Genomic DNA, 20,549 nt, shown 5'->3' on the forward strand with positions numbered 1-20,549 from the left:
AATCTTCAAATTCGTTTGGGTTGTTCGTTTATGGTGGTGGCTGATTGTTCGTTTATGATTATCACAGTGTGTTATAGTGCTACAGACCCAAATGATCTCAAAATTATGAATGATTTTAGAAAAGGATTGCAAAATTCCGAGCTTCTCAAATGGCCAGAGAATGGAGTAGGTGACCCATGTGGCAATCCTCCATGGCCTTATGTGTATTGCAATAGTGACAGGGTGACACAGATTTAGTCAAAGAATATTGGTCTCAAAGGTTCACTCCCTCAGAATTTGAACCAGCTCACAGAACTCTAGAATTTGGGTCTCCAAAGGAACAACCTCAGTGGGGTTTTACCAAGTTTTAATGGATTGTCCAAATTGGAATATGCTTTCTTGGATTACAATGAATTTGACACAATCCCTTTTGACTTCTTCAAAGGACTCACAAACATAAGGATCTTGTTTTTGGAAATGAATCCTTCTTTGAATGCAACCACAGGGTGGTCTTTTCCTTTGGACTTGAAAGAATCATTGCAATTAACCAATCTCTCTTTTTGTGCACTGTAATTTGGTTGGACCATTGCTTGAATTTCTAGGCACATTGCCTTCACTTTTGAATCTGAGACTCTCATACAATAGAATCTCTGGTGGAATCCCAAACAGTTTTGGCGAATCTTCAATTCAGGTTTTCTGGCTTAACAATCAAGAAGGTGGTGGCTTGAGTGGTTCTATTGATGTTATTGCCTCAATGACTTTTCTTACACAGCTTTGGCTTAATGGAAACAAGTTCAATGGGGAAATTCCAAACAACATTGGGAATTTAACTTCTTTGAAGGAGATTGGTGCACGAAATTGTGATCATCAACAATGGCGCCAAATACTTGGAGCTCTCAAACGTGAATCACACTTTGTCACAATTCCGCAGAACTAACCAGCAAGTGCACTGGGTCGTCCAAGTAATAAACCTTACGTGAGTAAGGGTCGATCCCACGGAGACTGTCGGCTTGAAGCAAGCTATGGTCATCTTGTAAATCTCAGTCAGGTAGATTCAAATGGTTATGGATAATTGATAATTAAAAGATGGATAAAATATAAAATAAAGGTAGAGATAGAGATACTTATGTAATTCATTGGTGAGAATTTCAGATAAGCGTATGAAGATGCTTTGTTCCTCCTGAACCTCTGCTTTTCCATTGCCTTCTTCCAATCATTCATACTCCCTTCCATGGCAAGCTTATGTTGGGTTTCACCGTTGTCAATGGCTACCTCCCATCCTCTCAGTGAAAATGGTCCTGATGCGCTGTCACCACATCGGCTAATCAGCTGTTGGTTCTCGATCATGTCGGAATAGGATCCATTGATCCTTTCGCGTCTGTCACACGCACCACACTGGCGAGTTTGAATCTCGTCACAGTCATCCCATCCCAGATCCTACTCGGAATACCACAGACAAGGTTTAGACTTTCCGGATCTCAAGAATGCTGCCAATTGATTCTCGCCTATACCACAAAGACTCTGATTTCATGGAATGGAGGACTCGGTTGTCAGGCAAGGCAACCATGCGTCATGAACCAGAAGGCTAAGAGATAAACATTCAAGCTTGATTGCATGTAGAACGGAGGTGGTTGTCAGGCACGCGTTCATAGGGGAGAATCGTGATGAGTGTCACATAATCATCACATTCATCATGTTCTTGGGTACGAATGAATATCTTAGAACAAGAAGTAGGCGTGAATTGAATAGAAAACAGTAGTAATTGCATTAATTCATGAAGAATAGCAGAGCTCCACACCTTAATCTATGGTGTGTAGAAACTCCACCGTTGAAAATACATAAGAACAAGGTCTAGGGATGGCCGTGAGGCCAGCCCCCAAACGTGAAAAGGTCTATCAAAGTATGAGTAAAAGATCAAAATACAATAGCAAAAGGTCCTATTTATAGAAAACTAGTAGCCTAGAGTTACAGAAATAGGTAATTAATGCAGAAATCTTCTTCCAGGCCCACTTGGTGTGTGCTTGGGCTGAGCATTGAAGCTTCCATGTGTAGAGACTTTTTTTGGAGTTAAACGCCAGCTTTTGTGCCAGTTTGGGCGTTTAACTCCAGCTTTTATGCCAGTTCTGGCGTTTTGACGCCAGAATTCTTAAGCTGACTTGGAACGCCTGTTTGGGCCATCAAATCTCAGACAAAGTGTGGACTATATATTGCTGGAAAGCCCAGGATGTCTACTTTCCAACGCAATTGAGAACGCGCCAATTGGGCTTCTCTAACTCCAGAAAATTCACTTCGAGTGCAGGGAGGTCAGAATCCAATAGCATCTGCAGTCCTTTTTTAGCCTCTGAATCAGATTTTTGCTCAGGTCCCTCAATTTCAGCCAGAAAATACTTGCAATCATAGAAAAACACGCAAACTCCTAGTAAAGTTGAGAAATGTGATTTTTAAATAAAAACTAATAAAAATATAATAAAAACAAACTAAAATATAGTAAAAACAATGCCAAAAAGCGTATAAATTATCCGCTCATCACAACACCAAACTTAAATTGTTGCTTGTCCCCAAGCAACTAAAATTCAAATATGATGAAAAGAATAGAATGTACAATGAATTCCAAAAACATCTATGAAGATCAGTATTAATTAGATGAGTGGGGCTTTTAGCTTTTTGCTTCTAAACAGTTTTGGCATCTCACTTTATCCCTTGAAGTTCAGAATGATTGGCATCTATAGGAACTCAGAATTCAGATAGTGTTATTGATTCTCCTAGTTAAGTATGTTGATTCTTGAACATAGCTACTTTATGAGTCTTGGCCGTGGCCCTAAGCACTTTGTTTTCCAATATTACCACCGGATACATAAATGCCACATACACATAACTGGGTGAACCTTTTCAGATTGTGACTCAGCTTTGCTAGAGTCCCCAATTAGAGGTGTCCAGGGTTCTTAAGCACACTCTTTTTGCTTTGGACCACGACTTTAACCGCTCAGTCTCAAGTTTTCACTTGACACCTTCACGCCACAAGCACATGGTTAGGGACAGCTTGGTTTAGCCGCTTAGGCCAGGATTTTATTCCTGTGGGCCCTCCTATCCACTGATGCTCAAAGCCTTGGATCCTTTTTACTTTACCCTTGCCTTTTGGTTTTAAGGACTATTGGCTTTTTCTACTTGCTTTTTCTTTCTCTTTTTTTTTTTTCTTTTTTTTCTCTTTTTTTTTCGCATATATTTTTTTTTGCAAGCTTTTCACTGCTTTTTCTTGCTTCAAGAATCAATTTTATGATTTTTCAGATCATCAAATAACATTTCTCCTTTTTCCATCATTCTTTCAAGAACCAACAGTTTTAACATTCATAAACAATCAAATTCAAAAATATGCACTGTTCAAGCATTCATTCAGAAAACAAGAATTATTGCCACCACATCAAAATAATTAAACTGTTTTAAAATTCATGTACTTCTTTTTCTTTTTCAATTAAAAACATTTTTCATTTAAGAAGGGTGATAGATTCATATTCATGGCTTTAAGGCATAGACACTTAGACACTAATGATCATGTAATAAAGAAACAAACATAGATAAACATAAAGCATAAAAATTCGAAAAACAGAAAATAAAGAACAAGGAAATTAAAGAACGGGTCCACCTTAGTGATGGCGGCTTGTTCTTCCTCTTGAAGATCTTACGGAGTGCTTGAGCTCCTCAATGTCTCTTCCTTGCCTTTGTTGCTCCTCTCTCATGATTCTTTCTAATTTCATGAAGGAGGATGGAATGCTCTTGGTGCTTGATGAGCGGATATTTTATACGCTTTTGGGGGTTAATTTCATATAGTTTTTAGTATATTCTAGTTAGTTTTTAGTTTATTTCCATTAGTTTTTAGGAAAAATTCATATTTCTAGACTTTACTATGAGTTGTATGTTTTTCTGTAATTTCAGGTATTTTTCTGGCTGAAATTGAGGGAGCTGAGCAAAAATCTGATTCAGGCTGAAAAAGGACTGCTGATGCTGTTAGATTCTGACCTCTCTGCACTCAAAGTGGATTTTCTGGAGCTACAGAACTCAAAATGGCGCGCTTCTAATTGCGTTGGAAAGTAGATATCCAGGGCTTTCCAGTAATATATAATAGTCCATACTTTGCTCAAGAATAGATGACGTAAACTGGCGTTCAACGCCAGTTCTCTGCCCAATTCCGGCGTCCAGCGCCAGAAAAGGATTAAAAGTTGGAGTTCAACGCCAGAAATGGATCCAAACCTGGCGTTGAACACCCAAAACAGCCTTATGCACGTGAATTATTTAAGTCTCAGCCCCAGCACACAGCAAGTGGGCCCCTGATGAGCGGATAATTTATACGCTTTTTGACATTATTTTTAGTATGTTTTTAGTAGGATCTAGTTACTTTTAGGGATGTTTTCATTAGTTTTTATGTTAAATTCACATTTCTAGACTTTACTATGAGTTTGTGTGTTTTTCTGTGATTTCAGGTATTTTCTGGCTGAAATTGAGGGACTTGAGCAAAAATCAGATTCAGAGGTTGAAGAAGGACTGCTAATGCTGTTGGATTCTGACCTCCCTGCACTCAAAATGAATTTTCTGGAGCTACAGAACTCGAAATGGCGCGCTTTCAATTGCGTTGGAAAGTAGACATCTAGGGCTTTCCAACAATATATAATAGTCCATACTTTGGCCAAGAATAGACAACGTAAACTGGCGTTCAACACCAGCTTTCTACCCAAATCTGGCGTCCAGCGCCAGAAAAGGATCCAAAACCAGAGTTGAACGCCAGAAATGGATCAAAACCTGGCGTTCAACTCCACAAATGGCCTCTGCACGTGCAACACTCAAGCTCAGCCCAAACACACACCAAGTGGGCCCAGGAAGTGGATTTATGCATCAATTACTTACTCATGTAAACCCTAGTAGCTAGTTTATTATAAATAGGATCTCTTACTATTGTATTAGGTATCTTTGATCAGTTGTATGCTATCTTAGATCACGTTTGAGGGCTGGCCTCTCGGCCATGCCTGGACTTTCACTTATGTATTTTTAACGGTAGAGTTTCTACACTCCATAGATTAAGGTGTGGAGCTCTGCTGTTCCTCAAAGATTAATGCAAAGTACTACTGTTTTCTATTCAATTCATCTTATTTCGCTTCTAAGATATTCATTCGCACTTCAACCTGAATGTGATGAACGTGACAATCATCATCATTCCCTATGAACGCGTGCCTGACAACCACTTCCGTTCTACCTTCGACTGAATGAGTATCTCTTAGATCTCTTAATCAGAATGTTCGTGGCGTAAGCTAGAATGATGGCGGCATTCAAGAGAATCCGGAAAGTCTAAACCTTGTCTGTGGTATTCTGAGTAGGATTCAATGAATGAATGACTGTGACGAGCTCCAAACTCGCGATTGCGGGGCGTTAGTGACAGACGCAAAAGGATAGTAAATCCTATTCCAGCATCATCGAGAACCAACAGATGAATAGCCGTGCCGTGACAGGGCGCGTTGATCATTTTCACTGAGAGGATAAGATGAAGCCATTGACAAAGGTGATGCCTCCAGACGATTAGCCGTGCCGTGACAGGGCATTGGATCATTTTCCCGAGAGATGACCGAAAGTAGCCGTTGACAATGGTGATGTATCACATAAAGCCAACCATGGAAAGGAGTAAGACTGATTGGATGAAGATAGCAGGAAAGCAGAGGTTCAGAGGAACGAAAGCATCTCCATTCGCTTATCTAAAATTCTCACCAATGAATTACATAAGTATTTCTATCCCTACTCTATTAGTTATTATTCGAAAACACCATTATCAATTTATATCTGCCTAACTGAGATTTGCAAGGTGACCATAGCTTGCTTCATACCAACAATCTCCGTGGGATTCGACCCTTACTCACGTAAGGTATTACTTGGACGACCTAGTGCACTTGCTGGTTAGTTACACGGAGTTGTGAACCATGGTCTCGGCATCATGTTTTTGGCGCCATTTCCAGGGAAAGAAAGAGCAATGAATTTTACATAATTAAAGTGTAATCACGATTCCACGTACCAAGTTTTTGGCGCCGTTGCCGGGGATTGTTCGAGTTTGAACAACTGACGGTTCATCTTGTTGCTCAGATTAGGTAATTTTCTTTTTGTTTTCTTTTCAAAAATTTTTCAAAAATATTTCAAAATTTTTAAGAATGAATTCTAGTGTTTCATGAAGCATGTGAAGCCTGGCTGGCTGTAAAGCCATGTCTAAATTTATTTGGACTGAGGCAGCAATTTGTTATCAAGAGCAAGCTAGTTGTTGCTAATCCACCTGCTGTTGTTCCTGATTCACCTGCTGAAGCTTGGCTGGCCATTGGCCATGTCTAGTGTTTTGGACCAGAGCTTTCATTGAAAGCTTTGCTGGCTAGTGAGCCATGTCTAATTCCTGGACTGAAGCTTTAGACTAAGAATGCAAGATTCCTGGAATTCATGTTAAAAATTTTTGAATCCTTCTTTTTTCTTTTTCATATTATTTTTGAAAAAATCCAAAAAAATTAGAAAATCATAAAAATCAAAAACATTTTTTTGTGTTTCTTGTTTGAGTCATGAGTCATGTCATAAGTTTGGTGTCATTTGCATGTGCATCTTGCATTTTTCGAAAATTTCATGCATTCATGGTGTTCTTCATGATCTTCAAGTTGTTCTTGGTAAGTCTTCTTGTTTGATCTTGATGATTTTTTGTTTTGTGTATTTTATTGTTTTTCATATGCATTCTTGAATTCTTAGTGTCTAAGCATTAAAGAATTCTAAGTTTGGTGTCTTGCATGTTTTCTTTGCATTAAAAATTTTTCAAAAATGTGTTCTTGATGTTCATCATGATCTTCATAGTGTTCTTGGTGTTCATCTTGACATTCATAGCATTCTTGCATGCATCACATGTTTTGATCTAAAAATTTCATGCATTGCATCTTTTTAGTATTTTTCTCTCTCATCATAAAAATTCAAAAAAAAATATCTTTCCCTTTTTCTCTCATCAAATTCGAAAATTTGGATTGACTTTTTCAAAAATTGTTAAAATCAAGTTGTTTCTCATGAGTCAAATCAAATTTTCAATTTGAAAATCTTATCTTTTTCAAAATCTTTTTCAAAAATCAAATCTTTTTCAAAATTCTTAGTTATTTTCAAAAATTCCAAAAATATTTTTCAAAAATCTTTTTCTTATTTTTATACCAAATTTTCGAAAATAACAATAACAATTAATGTTTTGATTCAAAAATTTCAAGTTTGTTACTTGCTTGTTAAGAAAGATTCAAACTTTGAGTTCTAGAATCATATCTTGTGATTTCTTATGAATCAAGTCAATAATTGTGATTTTAAAAATCAAATCTTTTTCAAAAACTAATTTCTATCATATCTTTTCAAAAATATCTTATCTTCTTATCTTTTTCAAAAATTTGATTTCAAAATATCTTCTCTAACTTCCTAACTTCTTATCTTTTCAAAATTGATTTTCAAATTTGTTTCAACTAACTAACTAACTTTTTGTTTGTTTCTTAACTTTTTCAAAACTACCTAACTAACTCTCTCTCTCTCATTTTCGAAAATATCTTCCCCCTTTTTCAAAATTTCTTTTTAATTTATTAATTATTTTAATTTTTAAATCTTAATTTTCGAAAATTACTAACATTTTTCAAAAACTATTTTCAAAAATCACTAACTCTTTTTCAAAAATATTTTTCGAAAATTCTCCCTCTCCCATCTTATTCTATTTATTTATTCATCTACTAACATCTCATCTCACATCTCAACCCTCCTCACAGTTGTGTTTCTTCCATTATATTACATTCTTTGTCTCCCCCTCTTCTTCTACTCACACAGGGATCCTTATACTGTGGTATAAAGGATCCATATTATTATTATTTTTTCTGTGCTCTCTTCTTTGTCATATGAGCAGGAGCAAGGACAAGAATATTCTTGTTGAAGCAGATCCAGAACCTGAAAGAACTCTGAAGAGAAAATTAAGAGAAGCTAAATTACAACAATCCAGAGATAACCTTTCAGAAATTTTCAAACAGAAAAAGGAGATGGCAGCCGAAAATAATAATAATGCAAGGAGGATGCTTGGTGACTTTACTGCACCTAATTCCAATTTACATGGAAGAAGCATCTCCATTCCTGCCATTGGAGCAAACAACTTTGAGCTGAAACCTCAATTAGTTTCTCTGATGCAGCAGAACTGCAAGTTTCATGGACTTCCATTTGAAGATCCTTTTCAGTTCTTAACTGAATTCTTGTAGATATGTGATACTGTTAAGACTAATGGAGTAGATCCTGAAGTCTACAGGCTCATGCTTTTCCCTTTTGCTGTAAGAGACAGAGCTAGAGTATGGTTGGACTCTCAACCTAAGGATAGCCTGAACTCTTGGGATAAGCTGGTCAAGGCCTTCCTAGCCAAGTTCTTTCCTCCTCAAAAGCTGAGCAAGCTTAGAGTGGATGTTCAAACCTTCAGACAGAAAGAAGGTGAATCCCTCTATGAAGCTTGGGAGAGATACAAAGGACTGACCAAAAAGTGTCCTTCTGACATGCTTTCAGAATGGATCATCCTGGATATATTCTATGATGGTCTGTCTGAGTTATCTAAGATGTCATTGGATACCTCTGCAGGTGGATCCATTCACCTGAAGAAAACGCCTGCAGAAGCTCAAGAACTCATTGACATGGTTGCAAATAACCAATTCATGTACACTTCTGAAAGGAATCCTGTGAATAATGGGACGCCTATGAAGAAGGGAGTTCTTGAGATTGATACTCTGAATGCCATATTGGCTCAGAATAAAATATTGACTCAGCAAGTCAATATGATTTCTCAGAGTCTGAATGGAATGCAAGCTGCATCCAACAGTACTCAAGAGGCTTCTTATGCAGAAGAAGCTTATGATCCTGAGAACCCTGCAATAGCAGAGGTAAATTATTTAGGTGAACCTTATGGAAACACCTATAACTCATCATGGAGAAATCATCCAAATTTCTCATGGAAGGATCAAAAGCCTCAACAAGGCTTTAATAATGGTGGAAGAAACAGGTTTAGCAATAATAAACCTTTTCCATCATCCACTCAGCAACAGACAGAGAACTCTGAACAAAATACTTCTAATTTGGCAAACTTAGTCTCTGATCTGTCTAAGGCTACTGTAAGTTTCATGAATGAAACAAGATCTTCCATTAGAAATTTGGAAGCACAAGTGGGCCAGCTGAGTAAAAGGATCACTGAAATCCCTCCCAGTACTCTCCCAAGCAATACAGAAGAGAACCCAAAAGGAGAGTGCAAGGCCATTGACATAAGCACCATGGCCGAACCTACAAGGGGAGTGGAGGACGTGAATCCCAAGGAGGAAGACCTCCTGGGACGTCCAGTGATCAATAAGGAGCTTCCCTCTGAGGAACCAAAGGACTCTGAGGCTCATCTAGAGACCATAGAGATTTCATTGAACCTCCTTATGCCCTTCATGAGCTCTGATGAGTATTCCTCTTCTGAAGAGAATGAGGATGTTACTGAAAAGCAAACTGCCAAGTTTCTTGGTGCAATCATGAAGCTGAATGCCAAATTATTTGGCATTGATACTTGGGAAGTTGAACCTCCCTTGTTCATCAATGAACTAAGTGATCTGGATCAACTGACATTGCCTCAGAAGAGACAGGATCCTGGAAAGTTCATAATACCCTGTACCATAGGCACCATGATCTTTAAGGCTCTATGTGACCTTGGTTCAGGAATAAACCTTATGCCCCTCTCTGTAATAGAGAAACTGGGAATCTATGGGGTGCAAACTGCTAAAATCTCATTAGAGATGGCAGACAACTCAAGAAAACAGGCTTACAGACAAGTAAAGGATGTGCTAATAAAGGTTGAGGGCCTTTACATCACTACTGATTTCATAGTCCTGGATACTGGAAAGGAAGAGGATGAATCCATCATCCTAGGAAGACCTTTCCTGGCCACAGCAAGAGCTGTGATTGATGTTGACAGAGGTGAAATAGTCCTTCAATGGAATGAGGACTCCCTTTAATTGCGTTGGAAAGTAGACATCCAGGGCTTTCCAGAAATATATAATAGTCCATACTTTGCTCAAGGATAGACGACGTAAACTGGCGTTCAACGCCAGTTCTCTGCCCAATTCGGGCGTCCAGCGCCAGAAAAGGATTAAAAGTTGGAGTTCAACGCCAGAAATGGATCCAAACCTGGCGTTGAACGCCCAAAACAGCCTTATGCACGTGAATTGTTTAAGTCTCAGCCCCAGCACACACCAAGTGGGCCCTAGAAGTGGATCTCTGCACAACCCATCATAGTTTACTCATTTTTTGTAAACATAGGCTACTAGTTTAGTATTTAAACAACTTTTAGAGACTTATTTTGTATCTCATGACATTTTAGATCTGAACTTTGTACTCTTTGACGGCATGAGTCTCTAAACTCCATTGTTGGGGGTGAGGAGCTCTGCTGTGTCTCGATGAATTAATGCAAGTATTTCTGTTTTCCATTCAAACATGCGTGTTCCTATCTAAGATATCCATTCGCGCCTAACTATGGAGAAGGTGATGATCAGTGACACTCATCACCTTCCTCAATCCATGAATGTGTGTCTGACAATCACCTCCGTTCTACATCAGATTGAATGAATATCTCTTAGATTTCTTAATCAGAATCTCCGTGGCATAAGCTAGATTGATGGCGGCATTCATGAGAATCCGGAAAGTCTAAACCTTGTTTGTGGTATTCCGAGTAGGATTCTGGGATTGGATGACTGTGACGAACTTCAAACTCGCGAGTGTTGGGCGTAGTGACAGACGCAAAAGGATAGTAAATCCTATTCCGGTATAACTGAGAACCTGCAGATGATTAGCCGTGCGGTGACAGCGCACCTGGACCCTTTTTCACTGGAAGGATGGATGGTAGCCATTGACAACGGTGATCCACCTACACACAGCTTGCCATAGAAGGACGTGCGTGCGTGAATCAGAAGACAGAGGAAAGCAGAGATTCAGAAGACAAAGCATCTCCAAAACTCCAACATATTCTCCATTACTGCATAACAAGTAACCTTTAACCCATACTCTCTTGTTTATTCGCAATTCAACTGATAAATAAAATTGACTTCCTGACTAAGAATTGCAAGATAACCATAGATTGCTTCAAACCAACAATCTTCGTGGGATTCGACCCTTACTCACGTAAGGTATTACTTGGATGACCCAGTGCACTTGCTGGTTAGTGGTACGAGTTGTGAAAAGTGTGATTCACAATTCGTGCACCAGTGCTCCACCCTTAGTTGTCCCATATTGGAACTTAATTCTCCTAGGGAGGTGTTGATTTGCTCCCAATAGTTTTGTGAAGGAAAATGCATCCCTTGAGGCATCTCAGGGATTTCATGATGAGGAATTTCCTCATGCTCTTGTCCATGAGTGGGATCTCTTTTTTGCTCCATCCTTTTCTTAGTGATAGGCTTGTCCTCATCAATGAGGATGTCTTCCTCTATGTCAATTTTTAGGGTCCGGGTTCACACTTTCATCATGGTTCTTGGTGATCCATGCATTGGCATAGAACTCTTGAACCATTAAGATTCTGACTTGTTGAATGAGGTTGGTGAGAACTTCCCAACCTCTTCTTTAAATCTCATGTCAGATCTCCAGATATTCACCCCTTTTTGAGTTTGAAAGGGACCTCGGGGATCACCTTCTTCTTGGCCACGACTTCATAGAAGTGGTCTTGATGTACCCTTGAGATGAATCTCTCCATCTCCCATGACTCGGAGGTGGAAAATTTTGCCTTCCCTTTTCTCTTTCTAGAGGTTTCTCCGGCCTTAGGTGCCATAAATGGTTATGGAAAAACAAAAAGCAACGCTTTACCACACCAAACTTAGAAGGTTTGTTCATCCTCGAGTAAAAGAAGAAAGAAAGGAGTAGAAGAAGAAGAAATGGAGGAGATGGAGGTGGGTTGGTGTTTCGGCCAAGGGGGAGAAGTAGTGTTGATGTTGTGCAAAAATTAAGGGGTGAAGATGGGTTTATATAGGGGTGGAGAGAGGGTTAGGGTTCGGCCATATAGGGTGGGTTTGGGAGGGAAAGTGTTTTGAATTTGAATGGTGAGGTAGGTGGGGTTTTATGATGGATGGATGTGGATTGGTGAAGGATTTATAGAGAAGAGGGTAGGATTTAATAGGTGAGGGGTTTTTAGGGAAGAGGTATTGAGGTGATTGGTGAATTGGTGAAGAAGAGAGAGAGAGAGAGAGAGGTGGGGTAGGTGGGGATTCTGTGGGGTCCACAGATCCTGAGGTGTCAAGGATATCTCATCCCTGCACCAAGTGGCGTGCAAAAATGCCCCTTTCTGCCAATCCTGGCGTTAAACGCCAGGCTGCTGCCCATTTCTGGCATTTAACGCCAGCTTCTTGCCCATTCCTGGTGTTAAACGCCAGTTTGGTGCCCATTTCTGGCGTTAAATGCCCAGAATGGTGCCAGACTGGGCGTTTAACGCCCATTCTGCTACCCTTACTGGCGTTTAAACGCCAGTAAGTTTCTCCTCCAGGGTGTTCCACTTTTAATACTATTTTTCCTTTTGTTTTTGCTTTTTCAATTGTTTTTTTGTGACTTCACATGATCATCAACCTACAGAAAACATAAAATAACAAAAGAAAATAGAAATTTAACATAGATAATTAAAGATTGGGTTGCCTCCCAACAAGCACTTCTTTAATGTCAATAGCTTGACAATGGGCTCTCATGGAGCCTCACAGATGTTTAGAGCAATGTTGGAACCTCCCAACACCAAACTTAGAGTTTGAATGTGGGGGTTCAACACCAAACTTAAAGTTTGGTTGTGGCCTCCCAACACCAAACTTAGAGTTTGACTGTGGGGGCTCTATCTGACTCTGTATTGAGAGAAGCTCTTCATGTATCCTCTCCATGGTTACAGAGGGATATCCTTGAGCTTTAAATACAAGGGAGTCTTCATTCACTTGAATGATCAATTCTCCTCTGTCAACATCAATCACAGCTTTTGCTGTGGCTAGGAAGGGTCTGCCAAGGATGATGGATTCATACACACACTTCCCAATCTCTAGGATTATGAAATCAGCAGGGATGTAGTGGTCTTTAACCTTTACCAAGATATCCTCTACAAGTCCATAAGCCTGTTTCTTTGAATTGTCTGCCATCTCCAGTGAGATTCTTGCAGCTTGTACCTTAATGATCCCTAGCTTCTCCATTACAGAGAGAGGCATGAGGTTTATGCTTGACCTAGGTCACACAGAGCTTTCTCAAAGGTCATGGTGCCTATGGTACAAGGTATTGAGAACTTTCCAGGATCTTGTCTTTTCAGAGGTAATTTCTGCCTAGTCAAGTCATCCAGTTCTTTAGTGAGCAATGGAGGTTCATTCTCCCAAGTCTCATTACCAAATAACTTGGTGTTTAGCTTCATGATTGCCCCAAGGTACGTAGCAACTTGCTCTTCAGTAATATCTTCATCCTCTTCAGAGGAAGAATACTCATCAGAGCTCATGAATGGCAGAAGTAAATTCAATGGAATCTCTATGGTCTCAGTGTGAGCCTCAGATTCCCTTGGTTCCTCATGAGGGAACTCCTTGGAGGCCAGTGGACGTCCAGTGAGATCTTCCTTAGTGGAGATCACTGCCTCTTCCTCCTCTCCAGGTTCGGCCATGTGAGACGTGTTTATGGCCTTGCACTCTCTCTTTGGATTCTCTTCTATATTGCTTGGGAGAATACTAGGAGGGAGTTCAGTAATTTTCTTACTCAGCTGACCCACTTGTGCCTCTAAATTTCTAATGGAGGACCTTGTTTTAGTCATGAAACTTTGAGTGGTTTTAATTAGATCAGAGACTATAGTTGCTAAGTCACAGTGGCTCTGCTTAGAATCCTCTGTCTGTTGCTAGGAAGATGATGGAAAAGGCTTGCTATTGCTAAACCTGTTTCTTCCACCATTACTGTTGTTGAAACCTTGTTGAGGTCTCTGTTGATCCTTCCATGAGAGATTTGGATGATTTCTCCATGAAGGATTATAGGTGTTTCTATAGGGTTCTCCCATGTAATTCACCTCTTCCATTGCAGGGTTCTCAGGGTCATAAGCTTCTTCTTCAGAGGAAGCTTCCTTAGTACTGACTGATGCAGCTTGTATTCCAGACAGACTCTGAGAAATCATATTAACTTGCTGAGTCAATATTTTGTTCTGAGCCAATATGGCATTTAGAGTATCAATCTCAAGAACTCTTTTCTTCTGATTTGTCCCATTATTCACAGGGTTCCTTTCAGAACTGTACATGAATTGGTTATTTGCAACCATCTCAATGAGTTCCTGAGCTTCTGCAGGCGTCTTCTTCAGATGAAGAGATCCTCCAGCAGAGCTGTCCAATGACATCTTGGACAGTTCAGACAGACCATCATAGAAGATACCTATGATGCTCCATTCTGAAAGCATGTCAGAAGGTTTGGACTTCCACTCTAAGCTTACTCAATTTTTGAGGTGGAAAGAACTTTGCCAAGAATGCATTGACTAGATTTTCCCAAGAGTTCAAGCTTTCTTTGGGTTGTGAATCCAACCATGTTCTAGCTCTGTCTCTTACAACAAAAGAGAAGAGCATAAGTCTGTAGACCTCAGGATCAACCCCATTGGTCTTGACAGTGTCACAGATTTGCAAGAATTCAGCTAAGAACTGATGAGGATCTTCCAATGGAAGTCCATGAAACTTGCAATTCTGTTGCATTAGAGAAACTAATTGAGGCTTAAGCTCAAAGTTTTTTGCTCCAATGGCAGATTGAGATGCTTCTCCTATAGAAGTCGGGAGTAGGTGCAGTAAAGTCCCCAAGCACCTTCCTTGCATTGTTGGCATTGTTGTTGTTTTCGGCTGCCATGGCTTCTTCTTGTTTGAAAAGCTCTGTTAGGTCCTCTATAGAGAGTTGTACTTTAGCTTCTCTTAGCTTTCGCTTCAAGGTCCTTTCAGGTTCAGGATCAGCCTCAACAAGAATACTTTTGTCCTTGCTCCTGCTCATATGAAATAGAAGAGAACAAGAAAGTATGGAATCCTCTATGTTATAGTATAGAGATTCCTTGAAGTGTCAAAGGAAAAGAAGAATAGAAGGAGAAGGTAGAAAGAGAAGAATTCGAACTTATCAAGAGGGATAGAGTTCGAATTGTTGATAGTGGAGGAGTGTTAGTCCTTAAATAGAAGGATGTGAGAAGAGGGGAAGAATTTTCGAAATTAAAGTAAAAGATTTTGAAATAATTAAAAGAAATTTTGAAAATTTGATTGATGATTTTCGAGAATTAAAGTTGGGAAAGAAATTAAGTGATTTTTGAAAAAGATTTTTGAAATTAGAAATCAAAAAGATATGATTGAAAATTATTTTGAAAAAGATGTGATTAAGAAGATATGATTGAAAAGATATGGTTTTAAAAAGATATGATTGAAAGGATATAATTGAAAAACAATTTAAAAAGATTTGATTTTAAAATTAATGACTTGGCTAACAAGAAATTTAAAAGATATGATTCAGATATTAAACCTTTCTTAACAAGAAAGCAACATACTTGAAATTTTTTAATCAAATCATTAATTGTTAGCAAGTATTTTCGAAAATAGTAAAAAAATGGAAAGAAATTTATTTTGAAAAGATATGATTGAAAAGATATGATTTGAAAAAGATTTGATTTTGAAAACTTATGAAAACTTGAAAAAAATTTGAATTAAAAACAAAATCTTCCGTCTTATGTCATCCTGGCGTTAAACGCCCAGAATGGTATCCATTCTGGCGTTTAACGCCCAAAATGCTACCCTTTTGGGCGTTTAACGCCCAGCCAAGTACCCTGGCTGGCGTTTAAACGCCAGTTTTCCTTCTTCACTGGGTGTTTTGAACGCCCAGCTTTTTCTGTGTAATTCCTCTGCTGCATGTTCTGAATCTTCAATTCTCTGTATTATTGACTTGAAAAGACATAATTTTGAAAAAATTTTGGATTTTTTTAATGATGAGGAACAATCAAAATGCAATTAAACATGGAAAACTAAGTTCAAATACATAATGCATGCAAGGCATCAAACTTAAAAGTTTGTATACTAAGGACTATAACAATTTGAAAAATGCCTGTGAGAAACACTTAAACACACAGAACAAGAGAATTTCAAGATCAGAGCAAGGAAATCATCAAGAACATCTTGAAGATCTATGACGAACATAATGCATGTAATTTTCGAAAATTAGAAGAATAAAGACATGCAATTGACACCAAACGTAAAATTAGACACTAGACTTAAATTAGAAACATAGAATATTTTTTATTTTTATGGTTTTATAAATTTTTTTGTGATTTTTCGAAAATTGAGTGGAAAAGAAAATAAAGGGATTCAAAATTTTTAATAAGAATTCCAGGAATCATTGCAATGCTAGTCTAAGACTCCGGTCCAGGAATTAGATATGGCTTACTAGCCAGCCAAGCTTTCAAAGAAAGCTCCGGTCCAAAACACTGGACATGGCCAATGGCCAGCCAAGCTTTAGCAGATCATTGCTCACAACAGCAAAATTGATAGAAATCAACAAGCTCTTGTGATGATAAGTTGAAACCTCGGTCCAAAAGATTAGACATGGCTTCACAACCAGCCAGACTTCAACAAATCATCATGAAACTCTAGAATTCATTCTTAAAAACTCTGAAGAATAGAATAGAAAATTTTTTTTGTAATTTTGAAAATTTTTTCAAAAATAAAAAGTAAAAAGCTTAAACATAAAATAAAATTACCTAATCTAAGCAACAAGATGAACCGTCAGTTGTCCAAACTCGAACAATCTCCGACAACAGCGCCAAAAACTTAGTGCACGAAATTGTGATCATCAACAATGGCACCAAAGACTTGGAGCTCTCAAACATGAATCACACTTTGTCACAATTCCACACAACTAACCAACAAGTGCACTGGGTCGTCCAAGTAATAAACCTTACGTGAGTAAGGGTCGATCCCACGGAGACTGTCGGCTTGAAGCAAGCTATGGTCATCTTGTAAATCTCAGTCAGGTAGATTCAAATGGTTATGGAGAATTGATAATTAAAAGATGGATAAAATATAAAATAAAGGTAGAGATAGAGATACTTATGTAATTCATTGGTGAGAATTTCAGATAAGCGTATGAAGATGCTTTGTTCCTCCTGAACCTCTGCTTTCCCATTGCCTTCTTCCAATCATTCATACTCCCTTCCATGGCAAGCTTATGTTGGGTTTCACCATTGTCAATGGCTACCTCCCGTCCTCTCAATGAAAATGGTCCTGATGCGCTATCACCACATCGGCTAATCAGCTGTTGGTTCTCGATCATGTCGGAATAGGATCCATTGATCCTTTTAAGTCTATCACACGCCCCACACTCGCGAGTTTGAAGCTCGTCACAGTCATCCCATCCCAGATCCTACTTGGAATACCACAGACAATGTATAGACTTTTTGGATCTCAAGAATGCTGCCAATTGATTCTCGCCTATACCACGAAGACTCTAATTTCATGGAATGGAGGACTCGGTTGTCAGGCGAGGCAACCATGCATCATGAACCAGAAGGCTAAGAGATAAACATTCAAGCTTGATTGCATGTAGAACGGAGGTGGTTGTCAGGCACGCGTTCATAGGGGAGAATGGTGATGAGTGTCACATAATCATCACATTCATCATGTTCTTGGGTACGAATGAATATCTTAGAACAAGAAATAGGCATGAATTGAATAGAAAACAGTAGTAATTGCATTAATTCATGAAGAATAGCAGAGCTCCACACCTTAATCTATGGTGTGTAGAAACTCCACCGTTGAAAATACATAAGAACAAGGTCTAGGGATGGCCGTGAGGCCAGCCCCCAAACGTGAAAAGGTCTATCAAAGTATGAGTAAAAGATCAAAATACAATAGCAAAAGGTCCTATTTATAGAAAACTAGTAGCCTAGGGTTACAGAAATAGGTAATTAATGCAGAAATCTTCTTCCGGGCCCACTTGGTATGTGCTTGGGCTGAGCATTGAAGCTTCCATGTGTAGAGACTTTTCTTGGAGTTAAATGCCAGCTTTTATGCCAGTTCTGGCGTTTTGACGCCAGAATTCTTTAGCTGACTTGGAATGCCTGTTTGGGCCATCAAATCTCAAGAAAAGTATGGACTATTACATATTGTTGGAAAGCCCAGAATGTCTACTTTCCAACACAATTGAGAGCGTGCCAATTGGGCTTCTGTAGCTCCAGAAAATCCACTTCGAGTGTAGGAAGGTCAGAATCCAACAGCATCTGCAGTCCTTTTTCTGCCTCTGAATCAGATTTTTGCTTAGGTCCCTCAATTTCAGCCAGAAAATACCTGAAATCACTGAAAAATACGCAAACTCCTAGTAAAGTCTAGAAATTTTATTTTTAAATAAAAACTAATAAAAATATAATAAAAACTAACTAAAATATACTAAAAACAATGCCAAAAAGCGTATAAATTATCCGCTCATGAGAGATCAACCTCAATGGAAACCAACTTGTTGGTTTGATTCCGGAATCAATGGCAAACATGGACCTTGATCAAGTTGATTTAAGCAATAACATGTTAATGGGGCCAATACCAAAGTTTAAGGCTGCTACACAAGTATCTTATGGTTCAAATTTCTTTTGTCAGAGTAAGCCTGGGATTCAATGTGCAACTCAAGTTAATGCACTCATTGATTTTCTCCATGATCTGAATTACCCTTCAATTCTGAGTTCTCATTGGTCTGGTAATGATCCTTGTGGAGGGAACTGGATTGGATTGAGCTGCAATCAGAACTCTGAGGTATCTCTTATCAATTTGCCTAGGAAAAATCTTATTAGTGGTACATTGAGTCCTTCAATTGCTAAATTGAATTCACTTGTTAGGATTATGCTTGCACAAAATAATATAAGTGGCAAAGTCCCTAGTAATTTTATTGAATTGAAATCACTGAGATTGTTGGATTTGAGTTATAACAATTTTGAGCCTCCATTGCCAAAGTTCAATGATGGTATGAAGGTTGTTATTGATGGCAACCCTATTTTTGCTTATCAACATGGAAACAGTCCCTCACCTATTAGTAGTCCACAACTTTCACCCCGAAATCCGGCATCACCACGGCCTCGGCTCTCTCTGCCACCAAAACCAAAACCAACACCCTCGGATATGCCGCCTTCCCCTGCTCCGGTTCAAAGATCAAATGGCTCGAAAAGATCAAAATTGGTAGTATTACTTGTTGGTGTTGAAATCTTTACATTTGTGGCTATTTTGCTTGTTTCTCTATTTGTAAGTTATGTGAGTAACCTGAGTGGTGAAACAGAAAACACTCACATGAGTGATTCTCGAAACCTTGTGATATCAGTACAAGTTCTACGCGAGGTGACGAAGGATTTCGCAGCCGAAAATGAGCTAGGGCGAGGCGGGTTTGGAACCGTTTACAAGGGAGAGCTAAGAGATGGAACGAAGATAGCAGTGAAGAACTCAAACACACTGTGATCATCATAAACGAACAACCAGCCACCACCATAATCAAACAACCCAAACGAATTTGAAGATTAGGGCAGCACACAAAACGATGTCATTTTGAGTGACAGAGACTTATGTGTCCCTTTTTCAAAAGCTCCATCCCACTAACGTGCCATGTGGGAACGCCGTTAAGCCAGGTAAGCAGAGGGGGAGCCAGGTCAGCCTTTTCCGTCGGGTCTGACAGTGGCTTATAGACGGAGGGACTGATCCGTCTAATTTTTAGGGACGTCAGGGACTTAAAAGTATTTTTCAATGGTCAGGGACGAAAATGTCCGCGGGTTAAAAGGTCAGTGACTAATTTGTCCTTTTCTCGTATAATAAAGATTAAAATTCTAATTAGCAAAAGAAATGAGGAGAAGTGCCTAAGCATTGCACCTTTAAATAGACAACACAACAAAGACAGAAAATTAGAAATGCAACAATGGAAAAAGCAAAAGCAAAATAGCAGAGTGGAGGCAAAGGAGGGGAATCACAAGAGGAAGCAAACTCAAGATGAAGCGAGAAAGGACAATGGCAAACTAGAGAAGGGTGGCAGCACCAACAAGAGTTAACTAAGAGACCTAGAGAAAGCTAAACAGGGGCTGAGAGAGAGAGAGAACTGAAGAGAAGGCAAGATGAGCAAGGGAGAGGCGTAGTGGAGAGATTAGATATGGAAAAGAGGAAAGAAAAAAATGTGTGGATAGAGCTGAGATTAATCTGGAACCTATAGGGAACACCGCTTGATTGCTTCTTTCTAGATCCTAAAGGATGGACAAATGAAGGCTAAGGCAGCAGGAGTAGGATGGAAACTATGAAGCGAAGGTGCCACGGTTGAGGCAGTGAGGCGCTAAGTCTAAAATAACTTTTTTTTTCATTATTGTTCATTAGGACATCCCGCCCCTCCCTGCCAAAGTCTATAAGTTCATTTGTGTGGGTTCAGGGGGTTTTTGACAAGTTTTGCGGATTTGCTCAGCAAATTAACCTATTTTAGCACTCCTAATGCTGCATTGCATACAAGAAAGAGTAGGATGAAAAATATGCCAATAAAGTGCTACAGAGAGA

The 20,549-nt window shown here is 39.1% G+C and overlaps 1 non-coding gene and 1 pseudogene across 1 annotated transcript; one reads left to right on the top strand and one right to left on the bottom strand.

Annotated features, from left to right (window-relative positions):
- The first annotated feature begins 30 nt into the window (after positions 1 to 30).
- On the top strand, positions 31 to 19,478 carry LOC107621025 (receptor-like kinase TMK3; annotated as a pseudogene).
- On the bottom strand, positions 8,430 to 8,537 carry LOC148581394 (small nucleolar RNA R71). Its single transcript, XR_015899530.1, has one exon. It is a non-coding gene; the product is annotated as a small nucleolar RNA R71 (small nucleolar RNA).
- Positions 19,479 to 20,549: the final 1,071 nt, after the last annotated feature.

The sequence above is a fragment of the Arachis ipaensis genome, chromosome B10 (assembly GCF_059453495.1).
Source record: "Arachis ipaensis isolate K30076 ecotype BB chromosome B10, ASM5945349v1, whole genome shotgun sequence".
Lineage (NCBI taxonomy): Eukaryota > Viridiplantae > Streptophyta > Magnoliopsida > Fabales > Fabaceae > Arachis > Arachis ipaensis.